Here is a 24,489-nt window from a genome sequence, read left to right as displayed (position 1 = left end):
CCATAACATTTGAGAACAACATGCTGCTACAGCTACATATTCAGCTTCAGCTTTAGATAATGCAACTGTGTTGTGTTTCTTGGAACCCCAAGATACCAAACACGTTCCTAAAAACTGTACTATACCTGAGGTGCTCTTTCTATTAACTAAGTCACCTGCATAGTCAGCGTCAGTAAAACTATTTAATTCAAATGAGTCACTTCTCGGATAGAAGGGACCCAAGTCATCGGTTCCTTTCAAGTAACGAAGGATTCTTTTTACTGCTATCAGGTGTGCCTCCTTTGGGTTTGCTTGGAACCTGGCACATAGACCTACACTAAAAGATATGTCAGGTCTACTAGCTGTCAATTAAAGTAGAGAACCAATCATACCTCGGTACATAGTTTGATCTATGCAAGTTCCTGATAAGTCTTCATCAAGCTTAGTTGCAACACCCCCCATGGGAGTTCTATTGGTCTTAAAATTTTCAAGCTTATATTTCTTGATCAATTCCTTTATGTACTTTTGTTGATGGATCATAATCCCTTCTTGAGTTTGCTTGATTTGCAAACCAAGAAAGAAATTTAACTAACCCATCATGCTCATTTCAAATTTTGCACCCATGAGGTCAGCAAAGTACTTACGCAAAGATTTATTAGATGCACCAAACAATATATCATTAACATAAATCTGTACAACTAAGATATTAGCTCTTTTTAATTTCAAAAACAAGGTTTTGTCAATTTTACCACGTTTTAAACCATTTTCCAAGAGGAACTTGGACAACCTTTCATACCATGCTCTAGGAGCTTGCTTCAGTCCATAAAGGACTTTGTCAAGCTTGTAAACATGGTTTGGGAATTTTGGATTTTCAAATCCAGGAGGTTTTTCCACATGGTGTCTTCTTCAAGAAATCCATTTAGAAATGCACACTTGACGTCCATCTGGTACAACCTGAATCCCATGTAAGCAGCAAAAGCTATAAGTAGGCGAATGACTTCTAACCTTGCTACAAGAGCAAAAGTCTCATCATAGTCGATTCCTTCCTGTTGATTGAATCCTTGAACAACAAGTCTTGCTTTGTTTCTAACAATAATACCATGCTCATCTATTTTGTTCTTGTATACCCATTTGAGACCTATAGTCTTTTGGTAATAGAGTCTAGGTTCTAGATGCCAAACTTTGTTTCTTTCAAACTCATTCAATTCTGCTTGCATAGCATTAATCCAGTCTGCATCAGTCAAAGATTCAACATGGTTCTTAGATTCCATGGAGGATAGGAATGCATAGAAAGCACAAAAGCTGAGATCTGGCCTGAGTTCCTTTAGCGATATCACTGATAATTGCCTCCACTGGATGTGATCTCTGATGCTTCCAAGACTTAGGTTGAAAGTCTATGATGGGTACAGCCTTTCTTGTGTAGCATTGTTGACTAGTACTTCAGTTGGAGCTACTGCTTGGGTTTCAGCTTAGTCTTCTACAGGAACTTCCACTTACACTTGTTGTTGATTCTGGAATGGAGTTCCTAGTGCTTCCTCTGTTGTTAGCTCTTTATTAGCTTCATGATTTGCTTCACCTTCCTTTTCAGAGTGTTACTTCTGCAATGATGTTGATTCCTCATCTAGATCATACTTTCGCACAAGTCCAATTTCAAAATCATCATCACCTTCCTGTACATCAATCAATTGTCCAGTTTCATAAAAAATAACATGTATAGATTCTTCAACACACATTGTTCTCTTATTATAGACTCTGTAAGCTTTACTATTTTAGGGATATCCTAATACAACCTCATCACTTCGCTCATCAAACTTTCCCAAGTTTCTTTTAACATTATTATGAACAAAACACCTACAACCAAAAGATCCAAAGTAAGAAATATTAGGCTTTCTCCCTTTAATTCCTAGGCAGTCCACTGAAAATCAACATTATTCTAGCCATATCCTAGAAATTCTAACAGTAACTTCTTCTGCCCAGAAATTCCTAGGCAGCCCACTGGAAATCAACATTATTCTAGCCATATCCTCAAGGCTTCTATTCTTGCGTTCCACCACTCCGTTTTGTTGTGGTGTCTTGGGGCAGAGAAGTTGTGATTCATTCCATGATCTTTGCAGAATTCATCAAAGTTATAGTTTTCAAATTCTATTCCATGATCTGATCTGAGATGTACCAATTGATTACATGTTCTTCTCTTTTTTTTCTTTACAAAAGCAACAAACTCATCAAATGTTTCATCTTTGCTAACAAGAAAGAAAACCCATGTAAACCTTGAAAAATCATCAACTATTACCATAACATACCTCTTAGCACTTCTACTTTGGATTCTCATTGGACCACAGAGATCCATATGAATGAAATACTAAAGGTCTTTTGGTACTGACAATATTTTTAGATTTAGAAAAACACGAGTTTGCTTTCCTCTGACACATGCATGACACACCTTAACATTTAGGAACTTTATAAAAGGTATACATTCCACAAGTTCCTTTGATCTAAGCTTATTAAGTAAAGAAAAGCTTGCATAACCAAATATTTTATGCCATAGCAAAGGATCATCCTCAATAACACTGAGACATGTCAAACTACTATTTGGAACTTCATTGAGATCCACTGTATAAGTGTTCCCTTTTCGAGGTCCTTCTAGTATAGTGTTCCCAGTGTCATTGTTGATGATTCTACATGAATTAGAAGTGAAGCTGACAGAGTTACCTTTATCGCAAAATTGCGAAATGCTTAACAAGTTGTGTTTAAGACCCTCGAACAAATATACATTATCAATAACGTGGGAACTTGACCTTCCTACTTTTCCAATGGCAATAATATCGCCTTTCATGTTATCTCCAAAGGTCACAATCCCACCATAGTATGCGTCCAATGAGAGAAATCTTGATTTATCTCCAGTCATGTGCTTAGAACAACCGCTGTCGAGGTACCATGTGTTGTTCCCCCTTACTGGAACCTGCATGAAAAATCAAACGTTAGTGTCAGGAACCTAGGTCCCCTTAGGTTCCTGTGTAACAGATGCAGAGTCAGATTTCCTAATCCAAATATGTCTAACATGATTTTCATTCTTGAGAGTGCTCTTTTCTTTCTTAGGACAATTGTTTTGCTTATGTCCCGTATTACCATAGAAATAACATACAATACTACTTAGCAAGTCAACATACTTCTTTTCTTTCTAGAACTTCTTCTTGTACCATAGACCTTCTGTTCTTTTAGCTTGAGCATTAGTAATCCATTCTGGTACATTGTACTTTATGGGTTGCTTGCCCTTCCTAGCTCTTTCAAGTTCCCCCTCAAATCTTTCTTTATCCACTTTTAGTTCTTCCAAATCAAATTTTAATTTTCAAAATTTTGATATTGATCAAGAAGAGGAACTTCAGAGTTAGGGGTAGCACCACTCAATTTCAATAAGGAGAGTTCCACGTTCATAAGTATGTTATCATTTAACAGTTTCTTTTAGCTTCACATTAACATCAAACAAGCCAAAGAATCTCTGTTTAAAATCAAGTTTCATATTATCTATCCATTCACTATGTTCTTTGTAAGTTTTAAGTGTGTTGTCACTTTGTGCTTTTTAACATAAAGATCCATTAAATCACCTTGAACTTCCAAAACAGCGTCAATCAGTTTTTCTTTATAGAAATGTTTTGATTCATTAGATTCTTCCGAGGGTTATTCTTCTTCTGAATCTGAATCTGAGTCTCCCAAGGCAGCTATCATAGCCTTTCTCACATTCTCCTTTGAGAAGGATGGCTTGTAGGCTTTGGACTCCTTAGCTTGGTCCTTGCCTTTGAACTTTGATCGATCAGTTTCCTTTAGAGGACAGTCTCTAATAAAGTGATCTTTTGAACCACACTTGAAATAGGTAGTCTCTTTGGAACTTGAGAATTTCTTGTTCCTGTTAAACTTCCTGTTACCTATCATCTTCTTGAATCTTCTCACTAGCATGGCCATCTCATCTTCATCAACTTCAGATTCATCCAAGTCTTGGGCTTTCAGAGCAAGACTCTTGTTCTTGGAACTTTCGGCATTGGAACCTAAGTGAAGTTCATGAGTCATCAAAGATCCATTCAGTTGTTCCATGTTGAACTTTGTGAAGTCCTTGGTTTCTTGCAATGTAGTCACCTTATATCTCCAACATTCATCTTGAGGAAGACTCCTTAACACCTTTCTAGCCTGTTCATCTATAGAAATATGCTTGCCAAGGGAACCCAGCTCATTAATTATATCATTATATATAGTAAACATTTCTTCTATGGTTTCCTTAGGTAGAATTTCAAATCTTTCATATTTAGACATCAATAAATCAATTTTGGAACGTTTTACCTCGTTTGTACCTTCATGAGTAACTTCCAGTAGATCCCATATTTGCTTAGGAGACTTGTAGTCCATGATTCTGTTGTGCTCATGGGTCCAAGTCCACAGCGAAACAATCTAATAGCTAAAGCATTCAATTCATATTTTTGAAAATCCTCTTTTTCAAAATTAGATAACGGTTTAGGAACTACCTCGTTTTTCTCATTAGTTTTGGTTACCTCAAAATCACCAGACTAAATAACGAGCCAAACCTGGTTATTTTCAGCCTTGATGAATATCTTCATCCTATTCTTCTAGTAGGTATAGAACTTACCATTGAACATAGGTGGACGTTGGGTAGAGTACCCCTCTTCAAGATTCTCTCGAGAGTTCATCTCTCCTTAGGAACTTACTCAGTAAAGTTATTTGCTTCAATACGAGAATCAATCCTCTGATACCAATTGTTAGTTGAGACCAACACTACAAGAGGGGGGTGAATTGTATGTGAGTTCTTATTGACTACTTTTGCGGAATTAAAACAGAATATAAAGGAACTTAGCAAAGCACACAAGATTTTACGAGGAAACCTTCCAGGACCCAACTGGAAGTAAAACTTTGACCCTCTAAGGGAGTTCAAACGCCAAAACACTTCACTATAATAGGGCAAACTCTCCCAGTTACAACCTATGATAATCAAACATTTCTCACAAGTTCTTGACTTAACTTGCTACACGATAGGACCCTATCCTACCCAATCTAAATCCCAGAGTTAGATTCAGCTCGACACTCCCTGAATGTCTACTCACTCAGATTCAATCTTGAAGCTTATAATCTGTACGCAATAAGCTAAACACTCGCCCAAACCAAAACAATACAAACTCTTGACTCTAATATGTGATAGGAAAGCTACACATGGAATCCAAAACTAATAAGACAGAATTTAGACTTGGCAAATTTACACTTAAACGTTCTCTTCAGATTCTTCACGCATAAACTCACAAGTTGTGTAAATTATGAATTCTACTTTATATATAAGAAGTACTCGTATGTAAAGTAGGGTTTTCAAAAAGATAGAAATTATAAAATTACCAATTTCGTAAAACATGTTTTATGTAAATATTTTGTAAAGAAAATCTTTTTAGAAAATTTACCAAAGATATAATTTATGAAAATAATACTATCATGTAAAACCAGATTCTATAAAATCTTTTCAGAAATTTTTTTTCATAAATTGAAAACTTATCTTTTATAAAATTTCCATTTTTAAGCTTGCCAAGATTTGTCACACCTCTAACAAATTCCATGCATAAACTAACCTAACATATTTACAATAATCCTTAGATAAATAAACTTAACAAAAAGACTTATATTCTCTAGTTAGATTATCTCATCAATTGTTGTATGTTAAGGATACTTGGGCTTCACGCAGACCAGGATTGAGTTCTTGCTTGAAAGGAATGGTGTCCTTCCAACAAGTGTATTCTTCCGATAGAGGGTTCAGAATTATTACGGAGCTAGTTCTTCAGTAAGATCAAGTGATCGGAATGCCTAGGTGGAGGCCGCTTCCGATCAGTAATATCAATGTGCAATTGATGTTACAGCTTAATCTTAACTGAACCCTTCGGGTCGAACCCAATCGAATCACCGATCCGAGACGACGAATTAATCCAAAAGGATTTAATGAGTCAGCAGAGTTTTACGAATACAGACGTCGGAAATCGAGCCTAGGGCGTCGAGATCGAGCGTCGCAAAATCACAAGCGACAAGTACGAGTGTAGCCGTAGCACCACAATGGTCTAACCATGTGGATCCTAGGCTAGTTCGAGCTAGCATGCACCTAGCATGGCTAGGCGCACCATCGCAAGCTCAAGGCGCACCATCGCAGCCTAGGCATGTGCATGGCAGCCTATCGCAAAGCACCACAAGCCCCAGGCAGCCCATCGCAGCTAGCAGCGTGCTAGCCTGGGTGCCTGGGTGCGCATGGAAGCCATCGCAAGCGCCACAAGCACCAAGCAGCCCATCGCAGCTAGCAGCGTGCTAACCTGGGTGCCTGGGTGCATGTGGCAGGCTATCGCAGCAGCATGGCACCACGCACAGCACCATCGCAGTGCTAGGCATATGCGTGTGTGCATGTGCGTGTGCACTATCGCCCAGCAGCACGCAGCTGTGTGCTTGTGTGCGTGCCTTTGCATGGCAGCACCAAGCACAACGAGCTAGCAAGCAACGCTGGCCATGCGTGCATGGGCACCATCGCAGGCCATGCACCAAGCACAGCGCACCTATGTGTGTGCGTGCCTCGCTCCAAGCATAGCAGTGCTAGGCACTGGCTGATGCGTGTGCGAGCGTTGCGTGGTGCATGGTGCGTGGTGCGTAGGATGATGCGAGGGAAGGGGCCAGCATGTGTGGCTCGCTAGCAGCACGCATGCTGGTTGTGCTAGCAATGGCGCGCAAAGGAGGTGTGCATGGGCTGCTAGGGCCAGTGCCAGCACTATGTGCTAGCAGCGCCCAGCACCAGCACACAACCACCAGCACTAGCCCAGCAGCAGCACGCACTGGCTAGTTGGCTGGGTGCTGGGCAGCAGGGCACTGCTAGCTGGCAGCCCTAACTGGCACGCTAGCTGGCAGCCAGCTAGCCCTCCCTTAACCCGGTTTGTGCAAGGTTGTGGGGACCAAGTCAAGCCCTTGGGGAGCAAGGCATATGGTCCCCCACCTAACCTTGGCCACCACTCCTTTGCATGAGAACATGCCACTTGTCGCAATATGATTAACTTGATTATTTATTTAATTTGGAAATTAAATAAATGATTGATTTTCAACACTCCACATTGGTGGAGGATGAAAAACCAAGGGTTCATTTCCCTATAAATACCAAGGTTGGGTATTGGGAAATGAACAACCTTGAGTGGAATTAAAAAGGCACCTCCAAGAAAGAGTAAACCTTTGATTCATAAAACTCGTAGTTATTTTGTCAGGGTCTTGACTAACCTTCAAGACTTAGGACGCTTGGGTCGGGTCGAGGGTACGATCTGTCGGAGATCTCGTCTTTTCGGGATTTTGAAGTAAGAGCTCTTTGGGAGCGAAGCACGCGTCAAAGGTATAATTCTTGTTCTTAATCTTGTTTGATTAAGTTTATTATGCTTGTTAATTGCTGTAATTAAGGGGCAGGTCTTGGTGGGTTCCTTCCGCGTAGTGTCGGGTCACTACGAAACCCTACACTGTTGTCCTTCACTCTCTAGCTCCTTGTTGGAACTTTGCATGCCAAGTTCTTATGGAACTTACTGTCTTCGATGAAGATCAAGTCGATCTTCTAAACTTGCTGTCAAGCTCCTGTTAGAGAGCTTCTCTTCATGTCCCTATTGAGGAGCTTAGTTAGTTCCACTAAGGAACTCTTCTTCTACTTTCTTTAACTTTCCTTGGATTCTCCTTGTGTCCCCATAGACAGATTACTCTTCCACTTCCAAAGTCAAATTCACCTGTTCTAGTTACCACACTTAGAAAAATCACATTAGTTGAAGTTTTCTTTTGTTCATCATCATCAAAACTTTTAAGCTTCAACAGACAGTCTGGTCGACTCTACAGCCGGACATGCTTTAATGAGATTTATGGACGCCTATTCTGGCTTTCATCAGATTCCCCTATGGAAGAAAGATCAAGAGAAAACGGTTTTCGTCACTGATCAGGGGTTATTCACTTATACTGTGATGCCGTTTGGTTTGAAGAATGTGTCTGCTACTTTCCAACGAATGATTAATACGGCCTTCATTAATCAAATCGAAAGAAATTTAGAGGCGCACATTGATGACATGATAATCAAATCCAAACTACAGACGGATCACCTTGCTGACATCCGAGAAACCTTCACCACACTCAGACAGCACAAGGTTATGCTCAATCCCAAGAAGTGTGTCTTTGGTGTTGAGTCTGGGAAGTTTCTCGGATTTTTGATTAATCAAAGGGGGATAGAGGCAAACCTAGAGAAGATACAGGCGGTCATTGACATAAAGTCTCCCAACACTAATTGATTGTCTGGCGGCATTGAGGAGATTCCTCAGCCAGTCCGGTGACAAGTGCCTCTATTTTTTCCAAGCAATCAGAGAGAAGACGATATTTGAATGGGAGGATGATGCTACGGCGGCATTTCAAAAATTAAAAGAAAATTTACACTCTTTGCCAAGGCTTGTTAGCCCTCTGCCCAAGGAGACGCTTTACATGTACTTAGCCGTCTCAGATCATGCCCTCAATGCTGTTCTCGTTGCTGAGAGAGACGACATCATCCCAGTCTATTTCATTAGCTGTGTTCTTCGTAATGCTGAACTCCGGTACCCAACAATTGAAAATTTCGGTCTTGCCTTGTTCATGGTCGTCAAGAAGTTGAAACCATACTTCTTGGCACATCCGGTGGTGGTCTATACAGATTAACCCCGCAAGCGGCCAATGATAACTTTAGAGTTATCCGACCGAATGCTCAAATGGGCTATGAAATTCAAAGTCTTGAAATCTCTTTTAAACCAAGGAAGGCAATGAAGGGTTAGGCGTTCACCGACTTCATTGTTGAAATGACAAGGCCGGTTAAACCAGAAAATCTTGATTAGGTTTTGAAGGTGTATGTAGACATGAGCTCTACTATGAACGGATGTGGTGCAAGGGTAATATGTCAGTCTCTTGAGGGGGACAAATATAAGCATGCACTACCGTTCAAGTTTCAAGCCTCGAATAATGAAGCCCTCCTAGCCGGCATACGCATATGTAAGGCGGCATGGGTAAGAAAAATTGACGCCTGCTTTGATTCACAATTGGTCGTTAGCCAATACCATAGTGACCATGAGGAAACCCATCCGGCTATAATCAAATACTTGCAAGCGGTCAAGGCAGAGGCTGAGACACTTGACGATTTCAGCTTAAGTCAAGTGCCTCAGTTAGAAAACAATCAGACGGATGCATTGTCAAAACTAGCATCGTCCGCCTTCTGTGATATACCTCGGTAAGTCTTCTGGAAAGAGATGGAAAAACGAAATATTGAAGAGGATCCCATTGGAGTACTGGACCGAAGTTCAACCTAGATGGACGAAATTCGGGCCTATTTGCTAGACGGCACTCTACTAGATGCATATCCAGAAATGGTCGCAATGAAAAAACGTGCGGCCAACTTTGAGATTCACAATGGAGAACTTTTCAAAAAGGGCTTTTTGAAGCCTTTTTTGAAATGCATCAATCCAGAAAGGGGGCAAAGGATTCTAGAAGATCTTCATTCGATCAGTTAGGGCAGGCGGAAAGGATATTTTTGGCCGACTTTGGAAGCAGACGCCATGGAAATGGTGAAAAAGTGTGATAATTGTAAAAGATTTAGCAAGCTCATGCACTGTCCGGCCACTGATTTGATGGTCATCCATATCCCGTACCATTCGCCAAATAGGGCATTGATATCTTGGATCCATATACGACTGTGCCAGGCGGACGGCAATATACTCAGGTTGTTGTTGACTACTTCACCAAGTGGGTGGAGGCAGAGGCAGATGCGGTCAAAGGCATTAAGACAAAGGATGTCATCTCTTTCATTTGGAAGAACATCATCACCCGGTTTTGGGTACCTATGTCTATGGTCTTTGACAATGGCCCTCAATTTGAGACGCCTACCCTCAAGAACTGGTTGGGAGAACAAGGGATCTCTCACTGCTTTGCCTCATTCGGCCGACCCCAAGCAAACGGCCAAGTTGAAGCCTTCAACAAGTTCATCTCAGACGGCATTAAGAAGAAAATTGAAAAAGTTGGCGGTCTATGAGCACAGAGTTAGCTCATGTCCTATGTGCCATCAGAACAACAACAAAAGGGGCAACCGATGAAACCCCATTCCTCATGGTATACGGTGTTGGAGCCATCTTACTTATCGAGCATTATAAGTCGACTCTTTGAGTTATGTTGTATGATGAGGAGGCAAACAGGGAGGCCATGCGGCTGGCATTAGACTCACTTCCAGAACGTTAAGGCGATGCTTCATTACGCTATGATATTTACCATTTAATAATGACAAGAGCCTACAACTGAAAGGAATGGTGTCCTTCCAACAAGTGTATTATTCCGATAGAGGGTTCAGAATTATTAGAAAGCTAATTCTTCAGTGAGGTCAAGTGATCAAAATGCCTAGGTAGAGGCCGCTTCCGATCAGTAATATTAATTTATAATTAATATTACAGCTTAATCTTAACTAAACCCTTCGCGTCGTACCCCAATCGAGTAACTAATCCGAGACGACGAATCAATCTAAAGGATCAGATGAGTCATTAGAGTATTACGAACAAAGACGTCAGATATCGAGCTTAGAGCATCGAAACCAAGCGTCATAAGTCAAGTCGAATTTAAAATTCGACGACACGAGAAATCAAGCAAGCGACAAGTACAAGCTGAGTCGTAGCCTCGCATTGGCCTAGCCATGCAAGTGATAGGCTAGCCTAGGCCACCAACTGCACCGCAAGTGCATGCCGCAAGCTAAGCATGCATATGCATGCTAGGCTTGCTTGCCGAGCATACTTGTGGGGCTGGTGCTCATGGCCGCAAGCAGGTTAGCAGCTGGCGCGCCATGCGTGCTAGCGTGCTAGCATGATGGGCCTCGCACCCAGCTACTCACAGCACACAGCAGCTGGGCATCGCCCAACACTCGCACATCACAGCACACGCAACGCAGCAGCAGCAGCCTGCATTGCTTGCATGGCCTGCTTGCTGCGCGCATGCGTGTGCGAGCTGGCCAGCAAGCCCATCCTTGGTGCTAGGCGCCAGCTGAGCAGCCTTGGCAGCCAAGGCAGGCTACCAGCCAGCTGTGCGTGGGCCAACATCCAGTCAATGGGAAGACCGGTCTTGGTGCCTTGCTTGGGGAGCTAGTGGTGTTTGGTCCCCCCCCCCTCCCTTAATGGTCCTCACCTAACCTTGCTCACCATTTTCAACTTAGCGCTTATTGATTCATTTGCATTTTAATTTTTTTTTAGATTAAAATAAATTGAGCAAAATGTAATTCTCCCACATTGATGAGAAATGGGAAATCAAGACTCCCTTCCCTATAAATACCCATGTTTTGGGTTTGGGAAGAAGCACTTGAGTTGAACTCAATAAGGCATCTCCTTATAAGTGAGAAAACCTTTAAGTTCTTAATACTCTAGTATTTTCCTTGGTCTAGCCCCGATTAACCTTCGAAGTAGAGATTGCTCGGGTCGAGTCGAGGGTGCGAGTCGTCGGAGGCTTACGCACTTGCGAAGCTAGAGCTTTCAAGTAAGAGCTCGTAAGCGAGCGAAGCACGCGTCGAGGGTAACATCATATTTTCTCTTTCTCTCTCTTTTGTTGTTTAATTATGTGATTACATGTTTAGTTACATTAATTAGTGTGCGGGTCTTGGGCGGTTTCATTCCGCTTAGTGTCTGACACTACGAAACCCAACAACAACAAGAGAGTTCACAAACGACCCTTGAAAGTTGGGGACTTTGTGTTATGGAAAATGGAGGCAACCAGTAGGGCCAATGATCAGGGCAAGTTAACTCCCAATTAGGAAGGTCCCTATCGGATCTATGAAGAAGTAAGAGGCGACATTTACCGCCTGGAAATACTAGACAGCAGGAAGCCAGCCAGAACTTGGAACGTAGACAACTTAAGAAGTACTACTTCTAAGATTTGTAAATTTTTTGTAATGAAAAGCTTATCAATGAAAAATCGCTTTTTATTTTCAATTTGATTATTTTTGCTATGTTATATGTCTCCCAATGGGAACACCGCCTATGCAATGTGCAGGCGGGCAAATCTAAACCAATCGTCTACTCCAACAAGAGCAAGACATCCGGCGACGCCCATCTAGGTGAATTCGTCGCAGAGAGCATCTCCCATTTGGGTGGTACATTGCTCTATAAATTCATACACAAATGGCCCAATTGATAGACTCAATGGGTTAATTCATAGTTGTTTGACCTAAATAATCTAAAATGAAGCTTAAAACCGTAGGACTCCAGTGTACATTTAATTAACCTTGACAAATGACCCAGGCGATGAAGAAGGATTTCCTTATTCAATGGACTAGGCAATTCCGGGAACGCCTGGGTATCTAAATTTATTCCACCTAAATCTTGGACGGCTATATACTTGGATTGACCAAGGAGCTTGAAATACTCTTTAAAGTATCAAAATTTCCCAAGTCAATCAATCAACTTTTTGAAACCAACCACACGACTACCCAGGGGCATGAGGCCAACCGGTTTGTTAGTTGCCGCATGCAATTAACCAATTAGGCAAAATCAAAACATATATATAGCAAAAATCAAAGAATTTCAAAATTAAAAATTGAAGCAAAATTGAAACAAAACCGACTTAGTCGGCTACTTCATAAATAAAACCCGACCTAAAGGCCGGGAGAGATTGTTAAACCGAATCTACGTCCGAGAGAGTTGAAATGTTGATAAATACAAACATGAATACTCGGCACGTAGTCCGGAAATGCAGACGGCTCAAGACCGAAAAGAAAGAAATCAAAGCTAATCTTGCTGAGGCAGGGCCACCGACGCGTCTTTCCCAGGTGGAGGTAGAGTAGAGTTCACCTGTGCTTCCTCTGTCTCGTACTCTTTCTCTCCCTCCCCCTTTCCCTAAACCGACTCCTCACCGTCTGAGGCCTCTTTGTTCATCCATTCCTCAAGCAGCTCAGGCTCCGGCTTCCCCTCCGCCCTTGCTGTGAGAACAAGATCTGCATATTGGTATCATAAGGCAAAGAAACCCCATTCGGTTCCCGCATGCACAAGGTTCTATGCCATCTTCATCCGATCCTCGTAGTCTTGTCCATTCTCCTCAATGAGGCGGCTTTGCTCAGCCTCCAGAGCCGTCTAGTAATTGGAGTGGAAAGCCGCCAGCTCATTCTTCAGGCGGTCGACGTCTGCCCGAAGAGTGGTGTTCTCCTTGTCAGCTCCCTCCAAAGCCTTGAGGTCCGACTGAGCATTCTTGAGTGTCGCCTCAAGGTTGGAGGCTCTCTTGTTTGCCTCATCCAGCGCAACCATCAGACGTCTGATGGAGTCCGCCGGCGTCAGTAACTCAGCCTTAGTCTCAAGATCATTTATTGTACATTGATACCAGGCAACGTTAACGAACTCACTCGCTCGTATGTTGGCCATCCTTACCTTTTCCTGTTTGCGAGCGTACAGCTTTTTCAGCCCATCTACTCTCAACATCGCCTATATTGCATAAACGGCATGTTAGCAATACAACCGGCATTATATTAAGAAGAATATCTGATAGTTAAGTTAAGCTACCTCAGACAACAAGGTAAAAATGCGTTCAACATTAAACATATGCACCCCAGGGATGGCCTCCTTATCCTCCTTGGATATGGACCTTAGCATGGTCTTGGAGAATTGCTACACATCCGGCCATCTGGGGTATTGATCTGCAGCATAAGGTAGATTTGGTGAGAAAGCAGCTTAGGCGCCACTAATAGACTGCCAGCTGCGTGAAGAACCTTCTAACTATTGTTCAGAGTGTGACTTGACCCTTATAGGCCAAGGAAGGTCAAAAGCAGTGTCGAAGGGGTTACCCGTACCTTGGGATATTTGTTGAAGGCTTAGATTGTAGGGTTTCGTAGTGACCCGTCACTACGCGGAAGGAAACCCACCAAGACCCGCCCCTTAATTAAAACAATTAACAAGCATATTAAACTTAATCAAACAAGATTAAGAACAAGAATTATACCTTTGACGCGTGCTTCGCTCCCAAAGAGCTCTTACTTCAAAATCCCGAAAACACGAGATCTCCGACGGATCGTACCCTCGACCCGACCTGATCGTCCTAAGTCTTGAAGGTTAGTCAAGACCCGGACAAAATAACTATGAGTTTTACGAATCAAAGGTTTACTCTTACTTAGAGTTGCCTTTTTAATTCCACTCAAGGTTGTATTCTCAAAATCTCAACCAAGTGGGTATTTATAGAGAATGGGGACTTGAACCCCCTTTTCATGATCAATGTGGGATCATGTGCAATTGAAATAATTTATTTAATTCCAAAATAAATAATTAAGCAAAAGCAATCACAAGGCAACAAGTGGAAAGAGGAGAGAATGGGTTAGGTGAAGACCATATCCCATGGGGGGACCACTGCCTTGCTCCCCAAGGGAAGCCTAGAGGCTTTGGTCCCCACCTCTCCTAAATCGCCACTCACAAGGCAGCTGGGCTGGCTTCCAGCTGGTACTGCCAGCACGCCCAGCCAGCTAGCACCAGGCTGCCTAGCAGCTCCCTCGCATGCACAGCACGCCCAGCGCTGCTGCTCGCTAGCTAGCCAGGCGATGCTGCCTGCTAGCTAGTGCTGGCTGCTGGCACGCATCACCATCGCACACACGCTAGCACAGCCAGCACTCCCTCGCATCCTTCGCATTCCCATGCCCTCGCACTCCATGCCAGCCAGCCCTTCACGCACGCAAGCCCTAGCATGCGTGCTGGGCGATGTTGGGCGACAGTGCACACGCACACACGCATGTGCCTAGCACTGCGATGGTGCTGTGCGTGGTGCCAGGCTTGCGATGGTGCCTGGCCTGCGTGCTGCGATGCCTTCCACGCACACAAGGCCCAGCATGGTGTTGTGCTTGTGCGAGGGGCATGCGATGGTGCCTAGCACCCTAGCACGCATGCTGCGATGTAGTGCCATGCGAAGGCACGCATGTGCGCAGGCATGTTGGTTGCGATGGTGTGTTATGGTGCGCATAGCACTTGCGATGGGCTGCGATGATGTGCTATGGTGCGCATAGCACTTGCGATGGTGTGTTATGGTGCGCATAGCACTTGCGATGGGCTTCCTAGCACACCTAGTGTGCTTGGGCTTGTTCCTAGCCATGCTAGGTTCATGCTAGCCTGAACTGGCCTAGCATCCACATGGCTAGGCCAGTGTGGTGCTAGGGCTATATTCATACTTGTTGCTTTGTGATTTCGCGACGCTCGGTCTCGACGCCCTAGGCTCGATATCCGACGTCTGTATTCGTAAAACTCAGCTGACTCATTAAATCCTTTCGGATTAATTCGTCGTCTTGGATCGGTGATTCGATTGGGTTCGACCCCAAGGGTTCAATTAAGATTAAGCTGTAACATCAATTGTACATTGATATTACTGATCGGAAGCGACCTCCACCTAGGCATTCCGATCACTTGACCTTACTCAAGAATTAGCCCCGTAATAATTCTGAACCCTCTATCGGAAGAATACACTTGTTGGAAGGACACCATTCCTTTCATAGATCGCCTACAGCCGCTGAAGAACAGCTTGCAGCTTTGGGTGGCTCGCCACCCTTTGGCACCTCAGAGGCGCCCGACTTGTTGATATGGTCTATCCGAAGACCAAAGTTCTTGATGCTCTTCCTATCGATGGTCAGACGACCCTTCCCAAGCTGAAGATCAGGAGTCGTCTGAGAGGAAGACAATTTCCTGGACTTGGCCGAACTTTTGACCTCGTCCTCAAGCTTCCACTCGAATAGCTTTGAACTGGATCTAGGAGGCCCCTTGTCTCCATCCTAAACAAAGAAATTCGAGTGTTAAAGGCACAGTCGGTCTTAGCCATCTCTATATAAAAAGAGGCAATGTGAAGAAAGACTATGGCAGGTGGACTAAACCTGACCCTTGGCCACCAGCTGGGCCTTCTTTTTCTTTGCATTATCTTTCCTGATTTGAGCTAAAAAGTGGGCAGGCGTTTTGTCCTCCAAAAGCATGCTTCTGCTGGTTTATGCAAAAAAAACTGTCTGTCAGATTACCAAGCAAATAAAGAAAATTGCAAAGGCATAGAAACAATAAAGACGGCATGAGAATGCCGAATGTCTACTCTACATACGTCTATCAAACATGGTACTTAGACCGTAGGCAGACAAGAATGCCTCGTCTCTCAGCCACTCATGCTTTGGTACCCAGTTCTTGGGCGCACTTATTAGTTTACCGGTTGACAAGGTCATGGTAGTTAGCCCAAAGAAATCCGGCGCTATTATTGCATCATAGTCCTCATCCGGGATCCGGGGCAAGGCACACTTCTGACCCAGCAAATCCGTCTTCTTATTGTAACGACGATACTCGAAGTTTTCTCGCCGTTTGAGGGAAGAGACAAGATAAAACTTGTTCTTCTAGTCGGACCACTAAGACGGTTATTCTAGGGTCATGAGATATTCGGAGTAGGTGGTTAATGTGTACCATGCCCGCCAGCCGCCTGGGTTGCGACTCAAGTAATGCATCTTCGCAAAAGTCTCCAAGCTGGGATAGAGGTTCTGCATCTCGCAAGCGGCGATATAGCCCAAAATAATAACCCAAGAGTTTGGAGTCAACTACCATACACCTAAGCCATACCCTCTAAGGATAGCCTTTATTGCGTCATGGAGAAGGAAGCGTAGATCGGCTAAGAACTTTGCCTCGTAGCAGCCAAAGTATTCATTGGCATTTGGCTGATTATCCTTCCATGCAATGGTGCCTAGTTCAGGCGGCATCCAGATGTCATAACCCTCACCAAGAAGACGTTTCATTTTAGAATCCTCTAAACCTTGTCTCATGTTTGCCCTATCTCTGGCAGACACATGGATCCGAAACGGGTAATTCTTATTAGTCCACTTTTACGCTCTTCCTCCTCACTATCCTCAAGCAATGATAGTGAGCCACTACTATTCTCTTCAGAGTCAGATCCAGAGGCGGACTCCTCACTGTCTCTCTCTGAGCCTAACCTAGAGCCGGCCTCTTCGCCATCTCCTTGTTCTGACTCCTCTAAGACCCCATCACTTGGAGTGCTAGGTGCACCCGGGGAGATTCTACTTCCTCAGCCGGTGCTATCACCTCAGCCATTTCTACCTCATCAGGCGGCACTACTCCTTCTGTGCCTTCCTCTCTATAATCCAGATCAGGTGTCGTCCACATTGTCCGAGCCATAGTGTCCTGCACAGATAAAGAGACGGTCGGATTCAGGGAAGAACAAGGGTGGTCCAAACACTCAGAGATGGCACCCCCAGTCTTAGACTCAGTCGTACCAGGAGACCGGCTAACTACTGTCCTAGGTTGTGCCGTGTGAGCTGATGGTGAATCCATTTATTCAATGTAATATACACAAACAGTAAAAAAGGACAAAAGAGCTGAGCAGGGGAGAAACAGTACCTCAACGTCTTTCTGAAGTGAAGGGGTGTCAAGCGCTGACCGGCTGTAACCGGTGGGCAGGAAATCAAGCAACTGTCTGGGAGATACACAGGCTTTTGTCAAACTCTCTCTCTCTAAGAAATTTTGACTTTCTCTCTCTAGACTTTTGTGGAAACATCCAAAATGAGGGGGGTAAAACTCTATTTATAGAGAGGTAAAATTCAGGAGCATCCCTGTAATTTCCCCAGAAGGTGAACGGTTAAAAACTATTCACCAATGCTTGAGTGACAAGTGTCATAGGCGCCATGTGGCATGCCACGTCACCCCTATGAGGGGCAAATGATTTGGATAAAAATACCCAGGCCACGTGGCCCTATCAGAAGGTGACACGTGCCACCCTAGAAGAGGTCCAAAAAAGGACCAATCACCAGTTGACACGTGGCATCCCTAATTAGCAGGGAAAAAGATGGTCTTCAGGGCCCAATTCCCAAGAAAGCCGCAAAGCGGCGCAGCCCACCAATCTAGGTCAAAATGACCTCAGGTCACATTTACTAATGACCCTATAAATAGGGAAATTTACCCCATTTTGGGGGCACGTTCATTTATTACAACTCAATCAATTCTCTCGCATCAGAGAAAACACCTGATCTCGGGATCCGAGAAGATCTACTTTTACCTTCCGCACTTTTTACATTACGTTGACCGGTTCTAACTTGATCGTCGGAGGCGGAACTCCTACCAACTGGAGTTTCCGTTGTTTTGCAGGTACAGGCGAAGGGAATCCAGTCTTGGTGACGTAACTCTCCCTTAGGACATAAAATACCCCAAAACAAAATACAAGCCTGTATGTGAGGAGTATCCTACATGAACTTGTCTAAACATGCTTATATATTATGTTGTGCATTAGCACCATACACTAACATGTAGGAAAATTAGAACAAACTTAAAGTCACCATGTCTATGCCAAAAACACCAAGGCAAGATGTGGCAAGACATACCATCATAAAGGGTTGATCTCAAAAGACACCCAGTGTCATGATGGTTACCAAGAAGCGAACGTCATCACTACCTAGTTCAACCTACCAACTCAAAGTGAAACAAGGCACCACCTCGGGGATGCCTAAAGGGGCTGCCTGACACGTTCAACTTGAAATGGCAGGGGTAAACAAAAGACAAAAAGGGACTAAGTGGGCAACACCAAGGTTCTCTTGGTCTCTCCCAGATCGTTTTTTGTGGGGAGTAGAGGGAATAGCACATTGTAAGCCCTCACATAAACTAAGTGAGAAGCCAAGGTAAAAAAGCTAAGCCATCGCCAAAAAGGCTGGTTGGCATACCCATAAGTCCTTACGTAACTAAGTAAGTGACATAAACACAAGCTATCGTCTCGAAAGACGAGCAGCACAAATCTAAAGTCCTCACCTAGCCAAGTGAGTGACAAGATAAAAAAAGTCCTCAGCAAATGAGAGACAAAACACTAGCGAGCTAAGAGCTCAGCAACAAAGCCCCATACAGCTAAGTAAAGGGAAAAGAGGTTAAACGTAACAGAATATGCAAGTCCACAACTTGAGAGAATGCGCAAGTAAGAATAAAGCAAAAGCGTAGAAATAGCGAACTTAGTAAACAAGCATAACAAACATGGTGAGAAGTGCTAAAGAGGAGTACATGTTTCCCAGCCAGTGTGGAAACCTAACCTAAGCAGTTTCACCTAGAAGAGGAAGGGAAATGCTAAGTTAAGGCTTATGCACTACTATACATTAACTCAGCATAATCCTAGAGAAGAAGCAAGCAAGAGGGAGCAAACAATAGGCAAGGTAGCAACAGAAGTTATCAAAGTACGTACATATGTCTAAGCTGAACCTCCACCTACCAGGGTGAAGAAACATTCAGCCAAAAGTTAGAAACATTCACAGACTGAACCTTTACCCCCCAAGGTGAGGAAACATTTAGTTATAAGTTGAAGAAACAGAGAAACCAAGTTAAGCTGGACAAACCCAGCAAGGAAGAAATAAAAAAATGTTAAGTACAAACACACAGATAACATAATCTTTGGCGGCTATACACCCTAAAGACAGAAACAAACACTACATACTGACTAGTGACCTAGGTAAAGGGAATTTTGAAGAACCGCTGGAGGATGGGGGAGGCAGTCGTCAAAACCTCTATTGCTCATCAGCCAAAGTCTCTACTCCAAGGGCAGCAACAATATTTGGGCAGAAGGGCACCTCTAAGTTCAGCAAAGCATGGTTGGGAACCTTGCAGTTGAAAACGCGAGGATGGTCAGTAGGAAAGTTGTGGTGCTCAGCATTCCCAGAAATGTCAACCCTGGCCCAAAAGGCCTTAAAACGAGCTTGTTGTTCATCACTTTCCCCAGATAGGCTACTCACACAACGGGCTTCCGCTTCCCAGCCCCCATCATGGCGATCAGTAAGTAGCCTAGAAAAGGTTGGAGAAAGTACAAAAGACTTAAGTGATTCTTTCTTAGCCGCTGAAAGCTCACCCTCTCGCCCAGCCTGTAGCCGAGCCATTTCAGCTTCCAAAGACTGCACCCTTACCTGAGAAAAACCCAGCTCCCTCTCGCAGTCTTCTAGCTTAGTCTTGAGGGGCTGGAGCTCCTCCAGCTGAAGTTGAAGTCCAGTGCTAGCAGAGTGAGAAGCAAGGGGATCTAGCACTGAAGAGGTGCGAGCCCTCTTGATAGCAGGCTGCTCTTCGCTAGTAGAAGGTGAGACTATAGGATCATCCTCCAAATCCATAAATTAAGGAGCCCGCTTCTGTGTCCCCGCAGACTGAGAGTGACCACCCCTACTGGCACTTCGTAAACGGCCTGGAAGTCCAGGAGAGTGGGGAGTGATTTTGGGAAGCTCCTTGATAGCATCATCAGGCAGCTCAAATTCGGAGGTTTTAATAGTAGGAACAATAGATTCCTTAGTAGCAATAGAGGTACCAATACTGGTAGTAGAGAGCAGAACATGCTTAGCAGAAGTTGTGGGTTTCTCACCCACCACAACGTCAGTCTCAACCTCCATCTCAAAAGGAAAGTTGAGAACACTGTTAGCGAAATCATTCACATTATCATTCTTTGGACCATCAGAAGCTTATTTCTCTGGTTGGTTTACTTGAGAGGACTAAGGTGCCACCTGGCCGAAAACCGCTGTAGGGTCCTTCACAGAGCATGAAGTTCTCTGCGCCCTAACGCCTCAGGTCCCAAAGTAACTTCCCTCGGCCTGTTCTGAGGTTCTCGTCGGCTGCCCACAATAGCAGAAAAAGGTTTAGCTTCAGCCCTGCTGGGCCCAGCAAGGTCTGTAGGGGTCACAATACCAAAGACAAATCTCAGCTCAGCAAGGGCTAAGCGAATTTCACCCTTTAAGGCACCAACGTGAACCTTTATAGTGTTAAAAAGCTCAGGAGGGTTGTCAGGGGTGGTAGTGATAGGATCCTTCCAATTGTCCTACAGACCAAGAATCTGCCTGTCCAACTTGTCGTAACTTGAAATAGAAAAAAAGCAATAACAGAGAAGAGTATAAGACAAGGACAGATAGAAGTAAAAAAAAATAACATACCAGGCTCATGAGTAGAGCACAAGCGCATGGCAGAAAGTTGTGCGTTGCCTACAATGTAAAGAGAGTTGGGTAGCCAGATCTTGGGATACTTAGAATCAGCTGTACCAGCTTCCTGTGGCGCATCAAGCGCTTGCATCTCTCGAGCAGTCTTAGAAGGAACGACAGTAACCCCATCCATGTTAGTGCAAATGAACCTGAAGTTGCGCGGTACTACAAAGGACGAGGGAACAGAAACCCAAAAGAACTTGCCAATCCAGTCCTTGAAGCGACCATGCTTGGGATAAGGCAACACTCTCCCTTCCTTAAGAGCCACAAAATACCAACTAGACTCAGAAGAGCTGGAAGATATTCTCTTCAGGCTCATTAGGGACTTAAACAAGTTCAGCAATTCGGGGTAACGCCGAAAATGTAAAAACTATAGCAGGTGGATCAAGGTATGTAGGAAAGCAGGGTGCAGTAGTGCAATGCAAAGATTAAAAGCGCAAAAAACCTTCTCCAAAGCTTGATCCAAGGGAAAGCGCAATCCCAAGTCCAGCTGGGAGGCAAAAAAAACAATGTGCCCAACAGGAGGAGCAGACAGCTTTGAGCCCTCAGCAGGAAGAACCAGCCTGTAACCTGGCCCAAACCCATAAAACCTTTGGCCCTCTGCCGCAAGGTCCAACCTCTCAGCGCCCTTATGCCAGTTGGAATCCAATGTGCAATTCTTTGGATTAGCCTTGATAGACACCGGATTTCCCTTCCTCCACAAGCTCAACAACATACCTGGGAGTCCTGAAAAGCCTGCTCACTAGAAGACTCCGCAGGTTTGCTCATGTTCTTCACGGGAGAAGGAGATGGTGAAGGAGTTGGAGAGCGACCACCCCGCGCTACATAGTGATCAAACCGATTCACATCAACCATGTCATCAAGCCAAGCAAAACTGTTTAAAGGCTGAACATGGAGAATGGGGCTAACAAGAGACACATCAGGGGGATTAGCCTTTACCTCATCAGCTAATTGTTTATGATGCATTGCGCGCATTCTCAAGCGCATGACATGCGAGAGGGCAACTCCATTATAAGTGAGTTCCCGCTTGCAATAAGAATCAAAGAAATCAGGGCGAGTCTTAGAACGAAAAGGGCGAAAAGCGTTGCCGGCAACGGGACGACTACCACTCGACCCAGATTCAACTTGAGGGGTTGCAACAGTACTCACCCCGCTCCCAATAGGAAGCATGTCACCCGGCTTAACTACTTGCAAGGGAATGGGGGAGAGGAAGGAGAAGCAAAAGAAGTTCGCTCAAAAAGCTCACCTGAGCGAGACGACTCTAGGGAAGAAGCGTACTCGATACGAACAGAAGGAGAACTCGGATTCTGACTGTCCTTAAGATCTACAAGCAACAAAAGGACCCCCAAAAGATGAAGAAAATTGAGGAGTAAAAAGAAAAATCAGTTGCGCCCCAAAAGCAAATTCAGAAGAGACAAAGCAAGAAAAGAGAAAAAAATTGCAGAGAAGAAGCAAAAAAGAGCAAATAAACAACAACAATGGGAAAAATAACAGGAACAGTCAAATTCGAGGAAAAAGACTCAATCTTGCGAAGAAAAAAGAAAAGAAACACAATTGAGTACACAAAATAAAAAGAAAGGCACAAAGGAAGTACCTTTTTGAAGAAAAATTACAAGAGTAAGGGGACACAATAACAATGGCGGCACCAAAAGTTGAAAATGGAGACGAGGACTTTGAACTACAACCAAAGGGAAAAATAGTCTCAATGTAGGACAAAAAATTGAAGAAAATAAGCAAATACTAAAGAAAAATAAAACAAAACAAAGACAAAGGAAGAAAAATGAAAGAACTTACAACAATAACAAGAAGCGGCGATTGTTTGCAAGAAGAGTGATGGCGAGAGGAGAAAGGATAACGAAGAATTTGAAAGAAGAAGATGAAAAAATGAAAAATGAAAAGAGGGAAGTAAAAAGGGAGACAGTGAAATTAATGCAAGAGTTAATAGGCGGTTTAGTTAATTAATAAGACCAAACCACCATGTCACTTCAGTAAAAATAAACTGACCCTCGGATGACTAACACGTGTCACGCATGCAAACACTATTCCCGCCTAAAAAAAATTTAAAAAAAAAAATCAGACTTCAACGGGAGTAATCGAAATTCCTCCCTGCAAGTTCGCCATTTCTCAGACTTTGACGGGAATAATCGAGCATCCCTCGCTGCAAACCCATTGTCCCTCCAGCGTTAGCAAGAGTAATCAACATACTTTGACGCAAATAAAATAATTCCTTCACACATAGAGACGGCCATCATCAACAAGTGACAACAAACTCTGTCTTAAACACTTAGTAGCATATCCTCCCAAGTCTCAGAATCGCATGCACAATCCTGAGACTTGAGGGGCTAGAGGTATGTAGGATGTCTCATCCGAACGACCTATTGAGCAATTACCGAAAAGGTTACACGCTCAAAATAGCTGGCATGAGTGACCTCATACCACCTCTTGAGGGGCTAGTTGTATGGGATAGCTCCTGCTGAGCTATTCCCTCCCAGCTAAGCTCATCCAGGGGGAGCACACCATTCAGACAAGAGCCAGCATGAGTGAACTCATACCACCTCTTGAGGGGCTAGTTGTATGGGATAACTCCTGCTGGGCTATCACCAGGCTTCCAGCCTCGCTCACGGGGTACGCACTCACCGCTAAAAGAACACTCGGAGGGGCTCACCAGCCCGATAGAGTCAGCCCGCAGGCTGACCAAGTATGACTCCGCCTAAAGGTGATCTTACACTTATAAATAAGGAACCAAGTACAACAAAAAAGAGGTTAAACACACATGTTATTGCATTCTCTCTATCTCTTTAAGTACACTTTATCTCTCTAAACACTCTCTAACTTAAGCATCAAAGGGGGGTTCCTCGAGCCACCCCCGAGGGTAGTTACATTTGTCACCCTGTGTATGTTACCCAGCTGGACCCGGCCTGCTCCAGTCAGAACCCCTAAATCCATACCCGGAACAGAAGGTATGCGTAATACTATCCCAAGTAGCCATTTTCTTAGAGTCCATGGAAAAGAACCATTGTTGACATACTGGTTCTAAGGAAAGAAAGAAAAGTGAGGGGAAAGCTTTCTTATCAACCCCCTTGATTCCCATGACTGTCTCTAAAGCTCTCAGGTGAAAGTAGGGATTGTCGATGGCTTTGAATTTAGGGATGTCATTGGCACAAAACTTGTGTGCGGAAGAAGTTCCTTATCCATTGAGACCCCCTTAGTGTTTATGCCAAGGTACTTGTAGTCATTGGAGATTCAGCTTAAGCTATTTTCGATGCGCTTGATTGTCTCGAATGGTACTTGCTTGTTAGGGTCTTCATTCTTCTCGACTCCAGTGCTAAGTTCCTGGAGCATTTCAGCAAGTCCATTCACAGTTTCTTGAAGTTTCTCAAAATCTTTTTGACTGGCTGCCATTCTTATCTTTCTTCTTATTCGAACTAGTCAATAATAAAAAAGGAGTACTTGTACAAAAGTATTATCTTTGATTAAGCGTCCTTCTTTCCTTGACCAAAAGCTGTGGAAAG

Source organism: Chenopodium quinoa, unplaced genomic scaffold, assembly GCF_001683475.1.
Source record: "Chenopodium quinoa cultivar QQ74 unplaced genomic scaffold, ASM168347v1, whole genome shotgun sequence".
Taxonomy (NCBI): domain Eukaryota; kingdom Viridiplantae; phylum Streptophyta; class Magnoliopsida; order Caryophyllales; family Amaranthaceae; genus Chenopodium; species Chenopodium quinoa.
Note: the sequence above shows the minus strand (reverse complement) of the source record.